General features: G+C 43.4%; 1 protein-coding gene and 1 pseudogene across 5 annotated transcripts in view; one reads left to right on the top strand and one right to left on the bottom strand.

The window, feature by feature from the left end:
• Aff3 (ALF transcription elongation factor 3) overlaps window positions 1–20,653 on the bottom strand; it is a 454,396-nt gene that overhangs the window by 310,174 nt on the left and 123,569 nt on the right. The window lies entirely within an intron of this gene.
• LOC117722701 (nucleoside diphosphate kinase, mitochondrial pseudogene) lies at window positions 7,070–7,402 on the top strand (annotated as a pseudogene).

Below are 20,653 nucleotides of genomic sequence, written 5' to 3'. Positions count from 1 at the left end.
CCATATTGAACGAAAAGCTAATTTCGAAGAATTCTCCTTGACAAATGCTAAGGCCTTAGATTTCTCAATAACTTCTCTGCCCGACAACTGCACACATCGTATGTGATAAGCCAAGCAACCTAGATTCTTCAGAGCTTCTTCACACTTACATGGATGATAATACCTGATGTGTGTGTGTGTGCATGTGTGTATGAGCATGTATGTGTATGTGTGTGTGCATGTGTGTGCATGTGCATATATGTATGTGTGCATGTATGTATGTGTGTGCATGTATGTACATGTATGTGTGTGCACGTGTGTGCACGTGTATGTGTGTATATGTGTGTGCATGTGTGTGTATATGTGTGAATGTGAGCATGTGTGTGTGCCTACTGTTGCATTTAGCCCACTCATCTGTGATCAGAAAGCATTTTAGGCACACCCAGTTATGATAACTCTTGGAAATAAATATAATTTTTTCCAAATTACTATCATTCTGTCAACAAGCATTGCCTGGATCACATCACTCCTTATAGGCCCAGGGATAACCAGACAATCTTTGATAGCCACACAATTTGCCACCTTGCCCTCTATTTTTAAGCACTTGCTAAGGAGCCTACTGTGAGCCAAGTGTTTCAGAGATAAAGCTCAGCTGGTTGGTCAGTCCCCACTATGAAGCAGGTGAATGTCTCCTTGGAAGGAAGCAAAGTGCATACCATGTTTACTGTAAGACACCATTCCCCCACCAGGCAGACATCTACTGAGTACCTACTGCACGCTGGCCTCTCTTCTGGGATGCAATGATGGGTTTCTGTTCTAGATGGCAAGGAGAGGAGAAAGAGGACAGAGAATAAAAATAATGAACAAGATCCTTATGACGCAAGGGTGAGGTCAACCACATGTGACCATTGGGATTATTTTAGATCTGATGACTCAAACGTGACATCTGAACTAAGAGTCTAAATTAAACGGGGAAAAGCAAGTCCACCAAGAACTTGGAGAAGGATATTGACAGAAAAAAAAAAGAAAGTATGAAGGTTCTGAGGTACATGTCAGGTGAGAATGTTGGAGAATAATACCAATGATTTACACACATGACCACCTGGTCTCCATGGGGAAGAAGAAATCAAGGGAAGTTGCTCAAGTGGGCCTGCAGTAGCCACTGCTCCTCTTCCTCCCAGAGCCCTCAATCCCAGCAAGGGAGGCACTCACCTGACTACAGCCCCACACCTAACCACCTGGCCTCCCAGAAGGCTCTGAGACAGCACTCTCTAAGCCTCCTTCCCAATAGTTTATTTCCCTGAGAAATAATCAGCTGAGGACCGGGGGGGAAACTCAGAAGATACCCTTCTGTTTCCTTCTGTCAGCAGCACGGTCATTGTACCTGCCAGGATAAGCGTAGCCTGCTCCTAGCACGTTGGCCACATAAAGATCAGCACACATAAAGCTCAAAGGATCAAGCCCACATCCATTGCTGACTTAGGTCTTCAATGACCTCCAAAGACCCCTAGTTATGGCCCATGGAAAACTACGAAAGGTAGAAATCTCACAAGGTAGGGTGGCACAGAAGGTCTTCGATCATGGAGTATGCTTAACTGGGATCAGGGACCCCAGTCCTTTGGTCTCCCTTGCTCTCATGCCCTGGCCATAGGAGAACAGTTTCAGCACAACATACTGCCTTGCCACAGACCAAAGTCAGCAGGGCCAATAGATTTGCAAACTGAGACCTTCACAAACTAATCTAAAATACAGTCTCTCTGTTCACAGGTTGTCTCGGTTATTTGTTATACTTAAGAAAACTGGCCAAGATCCTCACTTCCTATCTTATTCAGGGTCTCTATTGCTACAGTAAAACATCATGACCAAAAGAAACTTGTGGGGTGGGAGAGTATTTCATCTTATAGCCTGTAGTCCATCATCCAGGGAAGGCAGAGCAGGAACTCTGAAGGCTGGAGCTGATACAGAGGCTATGGAGGGGTGCTGCTTACTGACTTCCTGGTTCAAGGTTTGCTAGCCTGCTTTCTTGAGGTACTCAGGACCCCTGCCTACAGATGGCCACAACCACAATGGCCTGGGCCCTATCCTGTAAATCATTCATTAAGAAAATACACTACAGACATGACTACAAGCCAGTCTTGGGAAAGTATTTTCTCACTTGAGGGTCCTTCTTCCCAAAGGACACGAATGTGTGCCAAGCTGATCATATGCTAAGCCAACGGAGAAGAGAAAGGATCCCAGGGCATCCAAGCTGCAGAAAGTGAAAAGTATGAGAAACCAACGGGATCCACGCTTACTCTAGATCCTCACACTAGTTCCGGGTGTGGCCAGTGAACACGTATGACCATCTGTCTGAGGTGCCCATCCTCCTTTAACAGCTCCATGACAAACATCAAGAGATAATGGCATTCTTATGTCTGGATTTAGTCCCCAGTATTTAACCATTTAGAAGACTAAAGCCATAAACCTACTACTGTAGATATTCTTAGAATACATGTTCATAAAATATATATGTAAGATAATAGGGTTTAAATGGAATTACCATAAACAGCGAAGAAGCAATATCCCAACTGGACATTGTATGTTACCAGATAAAACCTCCAGTACCATTTGAATCATTAACCTCGTCATCCCTAATTCATCAAACACTACAGGAGAAGAATATTACTGGAGAAGAATATTATGGGGGTCCAATCTGTTCATCCAGCAGGGTGAGGGGCTGAGGTTTGAGCACCTTGGTGAACATCCCAGGTTCCTATCATTTCTTTCCTGTGCCAACATCTGGCAGCAAGCATCCCAGGGTCTCTCTCCTCTTCTCTGTGAGGCCAGGAACAGATTCCAGTAGAAGTGTTTCAGCTTTCCTTCTCACTCAGAGTTGGCCTTCTGTTACATCATAGGGAAAGTGACCCGGTTGAGACAACAGCTTTTCCCCCTAAGGCCTCCCACTGACCCTCTAACCTCCTTTAGTGGGCTTTGTAGATGGCTCAGCTCTGAACTCTGGTGTAAACAGCCATTAGAGAAGCCATCCTCCTCCACAGGAAGTCAAGCTCTTGAAGATGCTTTTGTGTCCAAAGGCAGAGGCTGCTGATGTGAACTTCACCAATACAAGGTGCTTCTCTGAAATGATGTGAAGTGCATGGCAGAGGAACAGGCCACACACCAGCATACCTCTAAATACATGTGCTGAAAGAGTTCTATAAGTGACTAGGTATGTGCAAAGTCGACTAAACTCAGAAAAGGTAGAAAGTCTTTGGTTCCCTTTCGTGATATTCTGAACATTTAACAAAAAGCTTAATATATGAAACCTGGGCCCTTGTTGCAGTCTCCCCCACAGCCTACTTACTAAGCTCCATCTTACTCAGGGCCATAACCCCTGCTGGAAAGTTAGATTTAACTCTAATGGGAAGCAACTGCATAGAACGGTATTTAACATACCCCTGAAAGGTATTTTATTGTATAGTGTTTCCTCTGAGATCCCTGAAAGTCAGGGGGAAAACTTTGGAGACGAATGTGAACTCTACTTGGTATGAATGTTCTAGACATTCATAGGCATCTCCACAAGCCTTCCACAATTCTTAAAAGAATGTTTGAGACATCAAATAACATAACGATGTGTCTTCTTACATCACTATGCAATAAGCATGCTGGGGTCTCTGCATTCTCCTTAGGTATTTATAAAAACCACTTTTCCTCTTATAGTTTTCCTAGCCATTACAAAGAAAAACTATAAAGCCTAGCATTAACAATATGATGTATAAGAGACAGACTGCATGTTACTAATGGAGTGACTTCAACTATCTCTCAACCACACGAGTGACCCCCTCAGCTAAGCTTGGACAGATGACATCATCATCCCACAGAAGCATGAGCCATACATAACCTAATAAATTATATGGGATATTTACTCTACTCCTGCCTCAGTCAAGGATTTCTGCATTGGTAATTAGACTGCTGACATTTGGGGCCCCTTTTAACCTATCAAAGGGGAGAAAACTAGTCAAAGAAAACAGATAAGGTGAATTTGTAAAAAGAGATTCCAGGAGAAGAATGGAAATATGGCATTTTGTAACTGAATAAATATGCTTTGGCAAAAGTAGACATAAAGTCACTAAATCTTGTATGCCAGACACTGGGGAGAGGGGGACAAACATTTGCTCTTCAGATGAAGGAGGACAATACTTCTAAGAACAACCAAAATAACATGGCTGAATAAAGATGCAATTGTGTTATTTTCTTCTCACTGCCAACAAGTTGTCCTAACCATGAAATCTTTTTACCTTAGACTCTCAAGAGGGACATATTTAATTGGCTCAAACCCATAGATGGAGACATATCCATCAAGTTAGAAAAGTATTTCCATGACAGATGATTTAAATAGAAGAATCAAACTTATAAACAAGTATGACGATTTAACACTTGTGTAATTTATGTTCCTAGTTTTCTTGGTAACGTGACAAGCTCACAAAATCTTTAAAACACAAGCTCTCCCTACAGTAAATGAAGTCCAATTTGTAGACAGAAAACCCATACTCAAGAAACACGCACATAAACATAAATCTGTGTTTCTTAACATGTGGTCAGGCAAAACTACTGCAACCAGAACCCTTGCTTCTGTATTGAACAGTGAGATAAACTGATGCCAGAATTTTAAGGAAAATTTGCTTATTATATAGTTTAACATTCCCATGTTCTGATTGAGATTATGCACTCGTCCTTACAGAAGTGATAATTATCTTCAAAGTGGTTTTCACACAAAAATTATATGGCTGTGCTTGAGAGCATAGCCCAACTGCAGCTCTCTAGGAGGTGTTGACAATGACTGGGTTGTGCAAGGCAAACAGCAGAAAGGCATAAAACAAGTGTGTGCAGGGAAGGAAGGCTTGGGTAGAGACCAATTCACAATTGGTTGACTCACTGCTATGTAATAGTGACTTCTGAGAGTCTCTGCAAGCCCAGAACTGGCAGGATTCTCAAAGTTACAGGAGGATGTGAAATACCATGCTAACTGGCCTTGTTTACATAGCATAATGGGGGGTTAGGTCCCCTTTCTCCACATCAACAAGATCTTCACTCCAAAACCCATTTGGTCCCCTCAAATCCATCATGAACATAACCTGCCTGTTCCCTGTCCCACCTCACCCCTGCCCTGCCTGCCCCAGCCCCGCCTTGCCTTTTTGCCTTTCACCATTTTCTTGTCCTATATGCTTGTGTTCTTTAACTTTTAAAAGAAAACAGTGTGTTTTTTAATGTGAGTACTGCACAAAGTGGATTCTTTCACAGTCATGAACACAAACAAGCCCCAAACTTCAAAGAGTAAATTCTACTAACAGAGCCAGCATTGTCTTTTGACATACATTTTGCATTATATACTTTCGGGGCAATTCAGAACATGATATAAAACAATGAATTCTATAAGCAATTTGCAGTTCAGATAATTATAGAGAGAAGACACTCTGGGATGGTTTAGAGGGTAAAGTGCTTGCTCACAAGCTACCAACCTGAGCTGGTTCCCTGAAACCCATGGTAGATACAGAGAGCTCAGTCCTGGCAGTTGTCCTCTGACTGAATGGCACATGCCCCATGACATGTATGCAACCCATATTCTACGCTACACAGACACTTACACACATGCACACACACAGCCATACTACATACGCACACACAAACACAGACACCACATACACACAGATATACACACAGAAAGAGAAACATACATGCACAGACAACACACACACACCTACACACAATCATAATAGCACTGAATAATTAACAACATGAAAAGATTTTAAAAGAAGGTATTATTTACACTGTTCTGTCTTAAGTTACACAGTAGGGTTCTTCTGACACGCAATTATAAAAAGAAGAGGTTCAATATTGCTTTCCAAAAATGGTGACATCAATATACCAGCCCTGGAAATTCATGGAAGTGTTAAAAGGTAGTAGTGTAACATACAAAACACTGTCTAGATTTTTCCCATTTAGAAATGTTTTAGTTGTCACCAAGGTGATGTAATAGAATCAGGGCAATAAAATATAATTAAACATTAATTACAGAAACTATCAAAAATAATTGACTTGTACAAAGCCCGGCACTCCTGTTAAAAAGAAGCTGATGGGTAATAAAATATATATTCCATCCTTTAGACATAATTATTCCAAGGCAGCAATTAAATTTATAGAAAATTGTTCAGTTTCTTCTATGCTTCACTGCTGTGAACTCACAGTATTTTCAGGGACTTGTGCTTGTTTGACATCCTAACTGAAGGCATAGCCACAAACTCAAATATGTGCTTTATAAATATAAAGTAACTTAAAAAAAAATCATCCTCTTAGGACTCCTCTGCATTTGTTGTGTCTCTGGTTCCCACAGGAACGACTTCTGCTCCGGTTAGGAATGCCTAATTCCCCTATATCCATGTCTGAGCGCACGTTAATAGTAAGAAAAAATCATTTTAATGCAAAAATAATGTTCTGCAGAGCAAATGGAGGAGTATTTTTATTAATAATTATCATCCCAAGATTTTTACATCAGTTTGTTTCTTTAACATTTATGGAAGCAGGATTAGGTCATAAAATCATTCCAGAGTTCTTATGGGAAGCATTAAGGTTTTTAAAGGGCATAAAAATCACCCCGTTTGGATTTTTTTTTTTTTAAAGCAGAGTCCGGAGAATCCTCTACATATAGGGAGTCATGAATATAAACTCTTATACACTGCTGCTAGAAGTGAAGGAGGCTATACACATCAGATAACTTGCTATCAAAAGTTTTAACCAGTGAAAAATGAAAGCTTTAAGCAAAACAAATGTGTGTAAGAATATCAATTGCAAACAAAAAAAGACAAGACTCATACACCGTGTTTGTGTGCATATAAAGAACGGCCCTTAAAAGCCACTTGCATTTCATCTTTTCCTCTGTTTACTTTTTTGTCTTCAAAAGTTATTTGCAGGTTGTATGGGCATGCTTTCAATGCCTGCTGGTGCACCCTAGTTCTGGAGAGCCCCATCCCCAGGAGCGGACACTGATTGCTGTGAAGCCACATGGGGTACAGCAGAGGCTGGTGGTGACTCTGATGCACTGCTCTGAGAGGTGAGGCTTCAAGCTGGTGGGGATGAAGATGTTGCAGGCACCAGAGAGCATCCTTGCTGAGCATTACCGGGACCTACAGAGGAGGCCATCCTACCCACCCCTTATCAGCTACATGAGCTCTGGGTCTGTGGTAGCCATGATAGGACACACTGACTCAACAGAGGCAGCCCGTGGGACAATCAAATCAGAGGGGACTTCAGTGTTCACATCAGCAGGAATGTCATCCATGCTAGCGAGTCTATGGACAGGGTCCAGAGGGAGATCTAGCTATGGTTTCAGGGCAGCGAACCCTTGAACTGGGCAGACGGTGGTCACTGCAGCAACTGATACCCAACCTGAGGGTTTGAACTGCACTCAGCACTTCAGGGTCCACCCATGAATAACTACCTCTGTCAACAAGAACTCAAGCCCACACCCTTCCCATCTCACCAAATGACTCCCTGCTCACCCTTTGTCCGACTCCAGTCCAGGGGAGTCTAAGCCTCAACTTTATGTGCGTTTTTGTATCCTAAGCCAGCACAATACTGGGCCATATGTACCCAAGTGCCAGACAACCTTTGGGACATTGTCAAATGTGACCTCACCTGCCTCAAAGGAGAGACATTAAAGTCGTATGCTTAAAAAGAAAGTTGTTTGTGAGGGTTATGTTTTACCAGACATGCTCTTTATACAAAGTGATAGATGTCACGGCATCTCCACGGGTTCATGACACACACTTTCTCATATTCATATGACCCTCACCCTCTCTTGTTACCCCTCCCACTGGGCTCCTTCTTCCCTCTAAATAGTACCTCTTCTCTTTATCTCTCTCTCTCTCTCTCTCTCTCTCTCTCTCTCTCTCTCTCTCTCTCTCTGTGTGTGTGTGTGTGTGTGTGAAAATCTAATTTATCATATGAAAGAAAGCAAACAACATCTGTCTCAAAATACACTTTAAAAATACATTATTTTAATCCAAAGACATCTCCAACACAGTGAGAGGGGCAGCCAAATATGGAAAGAAACAACCTATGAACGTCTGTCAGGGAGAAATGAAAGGAGAGAGATGGGACAAAGGAAAGAGAAAATGCTAGCAAACACCAAGGCCATCCTTTGTTGATGGAGGAGGAGCAGTGAGTAATATGCTTCCTGAGACAGAGCTTGGCAGGTAGGAGACATGAACCACCCTAGGAAGAGCCACTAACTGGGGAGGGTCTGTGACTGCAGACACGCAGCAGAAGCCCACTGACAGGAAACCTGCTGTCTCCTAGCTCAAAGCAGACTGTAGCCTGAGCGTCTGATTCTGAACCAGTGCAAGTTCCCTTGGCCTGCAGAAGCTCTGCTCTTACATTAGAGGTAACACAAATGACCTAGCAGCATTCTTTAAATGTGCCAGATTCTGACAACTCAAGATTGGAACACTGAGGAAATTCCAGAGGCCCGGGTGCTCATCATCCATCTCGGTTCGTGACGGCTCATCCAGCATCCTGAGAAAGAGGCCGTGCATTATTCCTGCAGTGTGGTCACGGGCAATCTCAGTGAGGGGTTTCTGAGTGGGACAGGAGATAGGAAAGGAAGTAAGAAACACCCAGGTTGTACAAAACTCACCACTGTTGCCTTGACTGGAGAACTGTGAGTTCCACATCGTAAGAATTCAATGTAAAAGAGGTTGATGGCCAACCGAAATACTCTTAAGTATCTACTCACACACATCATTAAAAAACTCCTAATTTATAGCAGATAGCAGAAATGTTAAAAGTGGTAGTCAATGAACACCAGGCCCCAGTTAGAGCCTGGGTCTAAAGATAACACACATAGTCTTACACATGTAACTGGAACAGGGGTCGATATCACAATCATTAACTACAGAGATACTTTCCCAACCATGAGGTGGGGACATAGGTGTACATGTCATTATTCATAGAAAGTATATATTTCTATGAATTATAAAGCAGGAATAAGACCTTCCCTCTCAAATGTGAAAATGTATTTGCATTATTTTTTAAACATATTTTCACTCCTTTACAAAAAAGGAAGGACTGCCTAGCATCAGGTTACACACGAAATGGCTAAAAGATCAAGAGAGTGATCCGGCATAATGTTTCTCTTACATTTACCTCGACCAACTGACAGCCAAGTGAGAAAGTCCAGCTAAGATGTGTGTGGGAAGCCAAGGAGGGTAGGAAGGATGAAAGGAAAGTGAGTTGGCTCATTTCTTAGTATGGTTAAAAAGATGTGCTGAACCACAAAAGTGCCAGCTTGGGAAGCTCCAGGGGCTGACTGACTGACTAAGATACTCTCATGTTTTCAGGGGACCAAGGGGACCTCACAGGCTAGAAAGATCTTGCGCCTGGTGAATTGGCAGGCCATCAAGATTTATGGTAGATCAAAGTTGCCCAAACCAGTGTGTGGGACAAGAGGCCATCCCTGTTCTGGTGGGAATCCTCCCAGCAACGGGTGTCAGGCAGAAAGTGTGTCTCTGTAAGAAGGACAGAGGCCTCTGAGCAGGCAGGAACCTTGTCAAGGACACTCAGCATTGAGCCACCTCAGCCCTGTCAAAACAAGGAGACTCAGACAGCTGTGTCCTTCCTCCCCTAGAATGAGGGCCATGGCTGCTGTGCAGTACCCTGCCTCTGTCAGAAAGGATATTTTAAGGTCTAGGCAAATGTCAAAGGGGGATGCTGATCAAAAAAAGGCCAATAGACAGACAACGTTTTCTAAGTGTTGACAGTGCAAGGAAAGGCAGATAGGCAGCCCTGAAAAGGAAGCACAATTAAAAATTATTCCCCCAAATCCCCACAGTCCCCTGGCAATTCCACTCAAAAAATATTTACTAAGCAACTTCCACATGAATAATCCTATTACCAGTTACAATGCAGACACATGCCATGTTTGATGTAAAACAGTCCCTTTCCTTAGAGAGTCTGCAATGACTGGAGGGGGAGATTGGCAAGTAGCAAGCACTCAGTAGGCTTTCAGGAGGACAAAGTCCCCTAGGACTGAAGCACTCAGTAGGCCCTCAGGTGGACAAAGTCCCCCAGGACTGACCTGTAGGCAGGAAAGACTGCATTTGATGGGGAACATTTTTGAAAAATGTATAGTATTTAGAGAACCAGATTTTTTTTATTATTTTATTAAAGGGAAGTCAAGAAATACAAATACTCTCGAGAATGGGCCAGTTAAGTAGTTAGAGTAGAAAATAAAATATACAGAGGGCCACTGAATGCCAAGAAAAGTCTCATTCGGCCAGAGAAATAGGATATAATGATAACAAAAGGTTCACATGTATAAGACATATTTCCAAGGTGTATCTGAATTCACAGACAAATCCTTTGACATGAACAGAGAGCACTCCTTATATAGCACTCCTTATATAAGTTCACAAAAAGACCTTCCTCTCAAGGTCTCCCTTGGGATGGTGGGTTGTAAGTGCTCAGTAGTACAGTGTTGGCTGTTTTACAGACATCTGCATTTACATTTTACAAACAGTACACGGCATAAATACATATGGCTTCATTATTAACATTGTTACCCGAGATCCAGTCACATGCTTCTCCCTTTCCTGTTTGTCAACAGAGTCTATTCTTGCTAACACATGCTTATAACATGTGCCCTGATTTTTTTGTTTTTATTTTTTGTTTGTGTGTCAGAGGGGGAAGGTGGTGTGTATACACATAGGTGCCCTTAGCCAATAGTGTGCTGGATCTTCTGGGTCTTGCTGGGATCTCATTTAGAGCTCTTGGGATCCCATCCAGAGCTCTCTCCAAAGGCAGCAAATGTTTTTAACCGCTGAGCCACCTGTCCACATCCTTGCTGGTTTGCAGTGGTACAAAGGATCAAAACACACAGTCTTTTATTATACACTAAGGCCAATGTTCTACAATTGAGCTTTTCCATTTAATTCCCTTGGCTTTTCAAACAGGGAATTACTACATACATGCTACATACATAGTCCAGGCTAGCCTCCAACTGTCATTCCTTAGGCCTCAGCCTCCAGTTGCTGAGAGGTGTTCTGCACCAACATACCCACCTGTTCCACATTTCAGAGTCTCTGCCAGCTGAACCAGACACCACCACCTGCCACACTCACTTGAAAGAATGAAGAAACCAACAGTCCTCCCAGTGGAAAAAAACTATGGAGAGGGGTTACTGTGTATTTGTTTGCTGTTACATTCAGAGTGTCTGTAAGACAGTATGGTCTGTAACTGTTTCACTGTTAAATATAGTTTATGGAGAGTAAGCCACAACAAAACAATACCCTTTGTTTCCTTGTTTATCTGCTACTGGAGGGGATCACAGCCCTGTTAAAAGTAGCTCCCGCAACGTTTGACAGTGAATGAAAACTGAAAGTGCATCCTAAAAAACACAGTCGTGTTAATTTCTGGTCTTCTGCAGTCATCTTCAAATTTTTAAAATTTAAGTGATAAAAATATGGTGACATAGGTTGTTCTCCACCACGACATTCAGGCCCATCTAGGAATGTTTGGTTATACACACCTTCACACACGTCCACTGTTAAAAGAATAGAAGTCTTCCTGAGACTTCATGTAATATCACAAATTTTCCATGATTTTTATGCTTCCTGAGAAAGCCATGAACACCATATGGACTGAGTCCAGGATATCCTGCTGGGATGCCGCATTTTGTCAGCAATATGCTACATGTACCCTCCTTACAGCACCCCAGATGCTCTCCTTCCCATTAAAGCCACGATGCTCACCACCTGACAACCAAGCTTGCCCTCTAGGAGCCCTCACCTTAGACCTACACAGAGGGTTTCTCCCAGAGGGCAGGGTCTTGGGGCAGCAAGCAATGGTTCTGGATTAGGCTGGAAAGAAAGATCTAAGAGGAAGGCCTTCCAGTCCAACATAGCAAGAAGACCTGGCTTCAAACTCAGCTAGCCTGTCACACAGACCTGGCAGTTTTCCTCCTGGCTTCTTGGTGTAGCTGCCAAAGCCATGACCCATTTTCACAGTGCCTTGTTGTACGAGTCAGTTTTGATGCTAAGGTCCTATTCTCCAATTGACTCTAGATCTATCAGTAAAGATGCCACAGGCCAGTTCCTGGGCGGAAGATAGGCAGGACTTCCGCATCCCAGCAGGCAAGTGGGCTGATGCAGGAGAGAGAGGGAGAGTCTGCCAAGCTTCTGAGAGAAAAAACCCAACCAGCCATGTGTGATCTCCGGTTGAGCGGCCACAGGCTGCTTCTACAGGCAGGAGGTTGGTGGTGTTGAGATGAGACTGAAGGTGGCTGAGCAATTGAAATTGAATGCATATTTAGGGTACTGAGCTGGGAGTTCTGGGAAGGGCGAGCTAGCTGAGGTAGATTGGAGGCACCCAGCAGTTGAGCCAATAAGGCAAGTTGAAACTGAACAGTGTGTGTGTGTGTGTGTGTGTGTGTGTGTGTGTGTGCGCGCGTTTCATCTGCAGATCCAATTTTCTCTAGGCTGGGGCTGGTAGTGCGGTCCTGTCCTGGAGCTTAGGTGGGGTAGCAAAAGCTACACACAACACCTTGTGGTTCTGGGTTCCTCAAAACCAATGTGCTTGCATGTGGTGAGCTTCCTACCTGCCTTTAGCCGGAGGATCACACAGAGCCAGTGAGACTCCTGATCAGCTTTCAGTACTGCCTTTGGAGCCTCATCATGTGAGAGAATACTCAAAGTCTCCCTTTCCCAGTGACCAGACCCTGCCTCTCAGCCTGAGGTAAAGCAGGGACTAGATGATTAGGAGAGGGCGTGCCATGCTCTGAGATACTCGAGGACCTGTCTGAATATGACATCTTCGGGACATCGTGACTACTGCAAACCTGTGGTTACAAACTGTTGGAGTCAGACTGGGATACACTGATTTCCTCTCCCCCTGAGCCTGGGTGTTTCCCTTGGCCATTCACGATATTTTGCCTTGAGACGCCTGTGGTTGTCCTTTTGCCCTCTCCTTGGATCTTTGCTCCTGCTGACTAATCCACTTGACAAAGGTTTGAGAGATCACATGTCTGTGTTTTCCATGCATTCATGCAAACTCGATCTTAGAGACATTTTTCAATAGACTTTTGACGTAAACAGAATGGGGCAGAAGGATTGATTCCTCCTTGCTAACCGTTATCAATAAGTACCGGAAACCAAGGGCAAATGAGTCTGAACAACAGAGAAAGACAACAGTAGCCTGGGATGCTAGGACAGGGGAAGTGGGAGGTGAACAGGCTTCTTACATAGAACAAGTCAACCCAGACCCGGCAGTCTGAAATTCATAGTCGGTAGCAACAGGGCACAGCCTAGATAGGACTACCCTCTGCAGCCTGGAAAAGAATCCCAGGTCAACAGCAGAATCAGAGAGAGGCACAGATCAATAATCACTTGAGGAAAGACAACCAGAAGAGAGATTCTTCCAGCCCAAGACTCACCTCTGCAACAACAGACAGCACAGCAAGGGCAACCAGCCAACAGCAGCTGGCCTAGCAAATCTCGTCTTCTCCACAAGGCAGGAGTTACCACAGGGCAGCCAGGCACCAGTGAAGGGAGTCACTACAACACCCAGGTCAGAATGCTTTTCCAATCCACATCCTCCCACAGGTTGAGAGACCTTCTGTGCCCCATTCTAGGGCTTCAGGGGAGCAGTGTGGGAAATACCTTCTCCTTCACAAGTAGTGGCCTGAGATAACCCAAGCAAGCTAACAAAGTAGCATTAAAAAGAAAGGACCTTTCTGTAATTGCCAGGCTGTCAAATAATGTGGTGTCAAATAAGCCTTTTAAGATTAGCCGTTTAAGAACCAAGAAACTCAAAATTAATGAGAACCAAAACCACCAAAATGGAGGTGATCAGATACTGGAATTCTCAGAAAGGGGCTCTTCTAGCTCTCATCATTAAAAAAAAAAAAAAAAAAACCCCAGCAGGAGTTGAAGCTTAAGAGCACACTCTGCTCTTATAGAGGACCAGAGTGTGGTTCCCAGCGTCCAGGTCAGGAGGTTCACAACAATCTGTAATCCCAGTTCCTAGGAATCCAATGCCCCCTCCTGGCTTCTGCAGGCATTGCACTTAACCTGTGTGTATCTCCACACAGACACAGTCTTAAAAAGCACTTCAGTAATGACTTTAAAATGTCTCTTCATAATCAAAAATAACATATCCCAACAAAAAAGAAGTTATAAATATCAGCAAAACTGAAGGTGTGCAGTTAGGAAAAATGGTGTAGCAAGGCTACAAGCTACAAAACTGAAGGTGTGCAGTTAGGAAAAACGGTGTAGCAAGGCTACAAGCTACTGGGTCAGCTCAACACTAATGCTTTCGCAGACCATGTCTTCTTCTCACACACGAATACAAACTGGGACCTGAAATCATTCTGAATGTGCCTGTCAATCTGTGGTCTAAACAGAGTGGTGAAGACTGGTTTTCTCTAACTCTTCTTGCAAGTATTGAAGACACAGCAATAGAATTCACTTAACCTGAACAACAGAGAAAGCAGCCTAGAGAAAAAACTGGATAGAGTCTTAGGGATCTGTGGGATAATGTGGGATTCGCTTTTAAAATCATTCACGTGCCAGAAGGGAGGAGAAGGTGTGGATAAAGAATTTGTTTAACAATGCTGCCCTAAAGAACTACAGGCAACTAAGGAATGTCATGGTCCAAGATCAGGGAAAACAGTCTCCCTGGGAAAGAACACACTGCATGCTTAGTTACCCAATCCCACATGGTCAGCCTCTAAAGATTATACAAGTAACATTATACAGATTAGACAGGTTGTACTTATATATTTAAGAACACACACACACACATATACAATACAATAAACATACACATAGACATACATACATATTATATATACATGTAATAATAATTATTGAAAAAAAAGAGAGGAATTTGAAGAAATATGCCTTCTATATGCAAGGAGGCATATAGAAGAGGCTTTGAGGGAGGAGAAGGAATGAAAAAATGATGTAATTATAATCTCAAAAATAAAGGAAATAATGTATAAAATAAATAAGGATTCACAGTAACCAATAGTGACGACAATGATGTCTCAAAACATCTCACATCTTATGAAAGATGCGAATCCCCATACTGAACAAACTAAGCAAATCCCAGGAACAGGCGACCCCCCAAAATGCATAGCAAGACTCATTATCATTAAAGACTTCAACCTAAGGACGAAACAGAAGTCTTTGAAATACACCAAAATGAAGAGCTGGTTAACAGGAAGGGGCCGGGCACCTTCCCACAGAAGCAGGGCTTTCATCTACAGCACAGCACTGGGAAGAGGCACAGCAGGAGTCAAACACAGGTGCCAACTGTGAAGTCTGTATTTGGTGACAATATCTTCTAGAAATAAGGAGTAAAGATATTCTTGGATGGTGACAAAGAGAAGCACCAACAGCAAGGATGTCCCTTCAAGAGCAGATACAAGATGCCCTCTTCTTAAAAGGAGTGGCAGGACAAATAAACGGATCATCCTTGTAGCACACATTATTAAAACATCTAGGGCATGGCTGCTCCTGGAGGGAGGTGTAAAGAAATGGCAGTTAGACCAAGCATGGCGGTGTCCACCTTTAATGGCAGCAATCTGGAGGAAGAGGCAGGCAGACCTCCAGGCCAGGGTGATTACACATAATGAACTTCAGCTAGCCAGGGCTGTGAAGGGAAACCTTGTCTCTAAAATTAAAAAAAAAAAAGAAGAAGAAGAAGAAGGAGGAGGAGGAGGAGGAGGAGGAGGAGGAGGAGGAGGAGGAGGAGGCAGCAGCTCTAAAATTAAAAAAAAGAAGAAGAAGAAGAAGAAGAAGAAGAAGAAGAAGAAGAAGAAGAAGAAGAAGAAGAAGAAGAAGAAGAAGAAGAAAGAAGCAGCAGCAGCCAATGCACTCCAGATGAAGGTGGCATCTGTAGACTCAAGAAAGCATCCGCACAAGCCCAATGTGGGGAAACAGTGAGTGTTGGGGATTTTCTACAGAAGCATCAGGAGCTCTAAGGTGCACTAGGGAACATGGAATGCCCTGGAGAGTCACTGAAAAGTCAGACTTGAAATGTGAGTGACAGAGGCCATGCAGCTGAGGCTTTCCCCTGGGAGGCACTTGGACAGCAAAGTTATCAAAGAGCCCCAAGTCCCTTTTCAAGCTCCCACCTCCAGTGAGCACCTCAGGAAGTCTCCTTAGGCCCATGAGCTCCCCATACTTGCACAGGGAATGCTAATAGGCCCTGTGTTGCACGAGTCTCGAGTGAGGGATTACATTAATAAGCCAATTTCACAGGGATCTCCTGTGAGTGACCACTGATATTCTCATTCTGGATGTAAATTGTCACAGTCAACCTGGAGGAAAGAATCACACAGCACCATGTGACATGGTACATAATGTTCAGAGGAGAAATACTTGAAACTGAACCTTTAAAAGTGAGAAAGATAACTGAATAACAGCAAGGCTTCTGCAACCTACTCAAGGAAGCAGAGTAGTGAGGTTGGTGGATGGGGATATGTGTACTGAAATAACACATAATTCCTAAGTGGGGAGTCATTTTAAATCTTCCAAGAACTTTTATAAAGAGATGTAAGAGAAGTAGAAGGTTAGAACACAGAAGAACCAGCGGCTTAAACATGGGATGATATGTAAATGCCAAAATACGTCATCTGTGACAATTAGTCACATCTGGATTAAGTAACAGGATCCCATGTGCTACTGTAAGAGATTTCGTTTAAACATACTTTCATAAGTATAAAGATATAATGTATCAAAACACTCGGCACGTAACTGAAGAAATGCGGAAAGAGTGGTACTCAGTGCTGACATGTAAAACCTGTGGGTGTAGGATAAACACGCCGTCTGCAACATGCCAGTAAACGTGATCTAGCAGATCTAGCAGTACACGGAATGAACTATGCACCGTGACCATAGGCAGTTAATCTCGGGGTACAAGGGCAACAAGGGGCATCTTGGTGACAGAGAAACTCTTCTGCACCTTGACATCAGTGACCACCGTCCTTGTTGTGACCTATACAGTGTGTTAAGATGTCAGCATAGTAGGAAAACGGGTAAAGGCTACACAGGAAATCTGTGTGTTTATTTAGCAGCTGTGTGCATCACTGCAGTGGTGTCAAAATATAAAATTTGATTAAGACATCTGTGGATGCTGAATCTAATGTGATTCAACCATGACAGTTTCCTATGAAACTGTCAGGGCTGTCTCTGTGACTTTAGTGTAACTCTCTAAGACTAGAGTTTGAGATTGGTCTCTGAGATTTCAACCTCTTTATTCTCTGAGATGCCACAGAGTGAATGGAAGACAAACTACAAAAAATTAACTTTCCAAAGAGAATGATGATGGCTAGACACACAAACACTCAGCAGGGAGGCTGCCAGAAGTCCAGGGCTAGCCTGGGTTACCTATTAAGTTCCAGGGCTAGCCTGGGCTACCTACTAAGTTCCAGGTTAGTCTGGGCCACAAAGGAAGCCCTACCTTAAAAGAGAACAAACAACTCCCACTCACAATAAGACAAAGTAATATAATCAATAAAATTGCAGCAGTTTTTGAGTTATTGATAAATCTTTGTCATAATACTTTTATAGAAAATAATTGATCTTGACTTAAGTAATTTTATTAAGACAAATATGAAACTGGAAAGGGGAAACATTAACAGTCCACTATGAAAAATTGATTATAGGAAAGAATTAAATTAGCTTAATGATGTTCCCTCAGGAACCTTATGAAAATTAATTCATGCTGGGCCAATTCTAATTAAAATATTTATATTTACATTAATAAACTCAGAATCAAAATGTTCTTTATCCCAATGACACCACTGTCTCTCAGGTTCTGACTTCCCAGCATTCACCCTGACTTTCCTCCAGTTCTTCACTTCTGTTCCTCTCCAACACGTCACCTGTACACACCCGCAAGATTCCATTCTCAGCCCACTTTGACATTCTCACATTTTAAGATTCATTTTCATGTCTTAAATTATACCAATGTGTGTATCTACTTATGAACCCATACAGATGAATGCTGGTGTCCTTGGAGGCCAGAAGAAGGTGTTGGGTCCCCTGGAGATGGAGTTAGTTATAGACAGTTGTGAGACACCTGACATAGGCTGGCAACTAATTCAGGTCATCTATAAGAGTAACTCTTAACCACTGACCCATCTCTTCAGTTCCCCCTTTTGAGGCAGTATCTTATGTAATCTAAGTTAGCCTCTAATTCCCGATTCTCCTGCCTCCACTCCCAGGTGCTAGGTTTACATGTGTGTTCTACTGTTGTATTGGTATTCTGTAAGTTCTACAACACGCATCTTGGCTTAATATCTATCCTGTACACCAGCATTAAGCTTCTGATGTTTGCTGGCTCCTTCCACATGAATGCCTTTCAAAACTGGACCTACGATCTTTTTTTGTATTTTACCAGGTACTGTGCAGGGACAGGCTCAAACCAGCTTATAAACGGATAGTGAGCATCTGCATCCCCTCTTGGCCCCATATTCAGTCACACTACCATTCTGATAGTAGGATGGATTTGATCTGTGTTTATACCACAGAAATTGGTCGATATAACAGAGCAGAAAGAACAGTGAAGAGTCCTCTTCTCCTTAGAGATGTAAGCACATAAGGCACCACCATCTTCAGCGCTCGTAAAGTACCACCATCCTTGATGCTAATAAAGAACCACCATTCTTGATGCTAATAAAGAACCACCAACCTTGATGCTAATAAAGAACCACCATCCTTGATACTTACAAGGTACCACCATCCTCAGACTGTGCGGGATAGGCACCCAGAGTAAGCTTTATCAACCTGGTTAAGTTTGAACCCACACATTCAACTAATATTACTCTGATAGTTAAGTTATGGTTCTGAAATAGCTCCCATGTCTTGCACCTTCTATCCAAGCTCAAAACAATTCCACACAGTTCCACCAGGGGTGCTTGACTACTGTTAGGGGTTCTTGATGGACCTCCCTGATTCCCACCATGGTCTCTAGGTTCTCTCTCTTTGAATACATTTAGGGACATACTGTGATGCTGCAATGGCTCAGCATGCTCTAAGGAAACCAAGTATTAAATCTCACCTGCAGCAACAGTTAGTTCACTGAGCCATGCATATGCATTTAGTTGAGTCTAAGACCTGGGCTTCACATCCCTTAGCCTCAGATGTCCTTACTTTCTCACCAGAGACACAATCGGCTCAGAAATCCCTTTCTTGGTCCCCCTCCCAAGAGTGAACCAGTCCTTTCTCTCTGCCCGCACAACACAACCTGTGACAACACCACTACTGTTCTTCCAGCCTTATGCTTCACTGTCTCACAGATGCCAAGCTCAGCAAGCAATTAGCTTCATTTCCATCAGATTTTAGAACCTGCTTTGCCCTGAAGTGATGGAGATTCTATTTTTCTTTCAACCATGTATTTTCCTCATTTTGCTTCCCTAACTCAATTTTAATTATCCCCAAACCGAAAGCATTTAAGACTTAAGAATGCCTACTCTCTGACACAACCATGCAAGATGAAAGGATATTTAACCTCAGGCTGGGTGTTCCAACCGCCTGCAATTAAAGCACTCCATCTCCCTCACTCTCCCCACACACTTGGGTTGACTCTATGATTAAAAAAGAAAACGATTTCATTACAGATAATTTAGTTGACATTTTTGCTTTGGTACAGCTTGGAGTTGAGATGGCTTTCGCTACCACAAGATAATTTAGCATGCAGTAGCATCAAGAAACACAAAGCAAGGGTGCCTTTAACACATGTGAGTCATACGGGTAAAAGGCAAAGATGATGAGCCATGGGGAGGTTGGTGGATTTGTCACAAAATAACTGTGGGAAACCACAGCACCTTGAGGCAAGAAGGAGGATGCCCTGAGGTTACTGCCCTTAGCCCTCTACATCTTCTCCCTCCTCCTCTCTTCTTCCTCCTCCTCTTCCTCATGCTTCCCCCCTCCTCCCGCTCCTCTTTGTTCCTCATCCTCCAAAGTGGCCAAAGTCATACCTTCTCTGTTATGTGCCGAAACTGAGCAGAGCACCTCTGAATGACAGGGAAGCTTAAGAGTGCATGGAGCAGAGAGAACACAGCAAGCTTTGGAGTAGGACACTGTCAACTGACCTCTGACCTGCTCCTGAGTTCTCTGCAGGAGCCCAGGAGAAAGGGTGGGGGGTCGGGTAGGGAGCAGACTCTGCTTCCAGCTGTCCTCTGCAGGAGTCCAGGGGTGGGGTGGGGGAATAGGGGAGCAGAAGTCTGCTTTCTACTCTGCTCTGTGGGAGGCAATGAGGGTCAAGGAGGATGAAGGCACTCTGCTGGTTTTTGCTCTCCTCAATTTCTCGCTGCTTTGGTGCAAAAGGGAGGAGTTAACCCAAGCACCCCCTCAGACGTGCACTCAGCCAGCTGGCTTCATTATGACTCTGCCAGGTGTCAAACCGCAGAGCTTTTTGTATTTACACCTTCAAAGACAATGCCCACACTCATCATTTTTGCTGACCGGTGACCTGCGTTGACCTCGGAGAATGTGTGCTAATTGGTGGGAGATCCACATTTGGGCATCTCTCGAATACAGGGCTGTATAGTGTCAACTTCCACATCTGTGGGGCATAGACTATTTCTTCCTTTCCTTTAGACTTTTAATTTTCCCCATTTCTTGACGCAGTAACTCCA

The sequence above is a fragment of the Arvicanthis niloticus genome, chromosome 17 (genome assembly GCF_011762505.2).
Source record: "Arvicanthis niloticus isolate mArvNil1 chromosome 17, mArvNil1.pat.X, whole genome shotgun sequence".
Classification (NCBI taxonomy): Eukaryota; Metazoa; Chordata; class Mammalia; order Rodentia; family Muridae; genus Arvicanthis; species Arvicanthis niloticus.
Note: the sequence above shows the minus strand (reverse complement) of the source record. Positions and strands in the feature narration are given on the sequence as shown.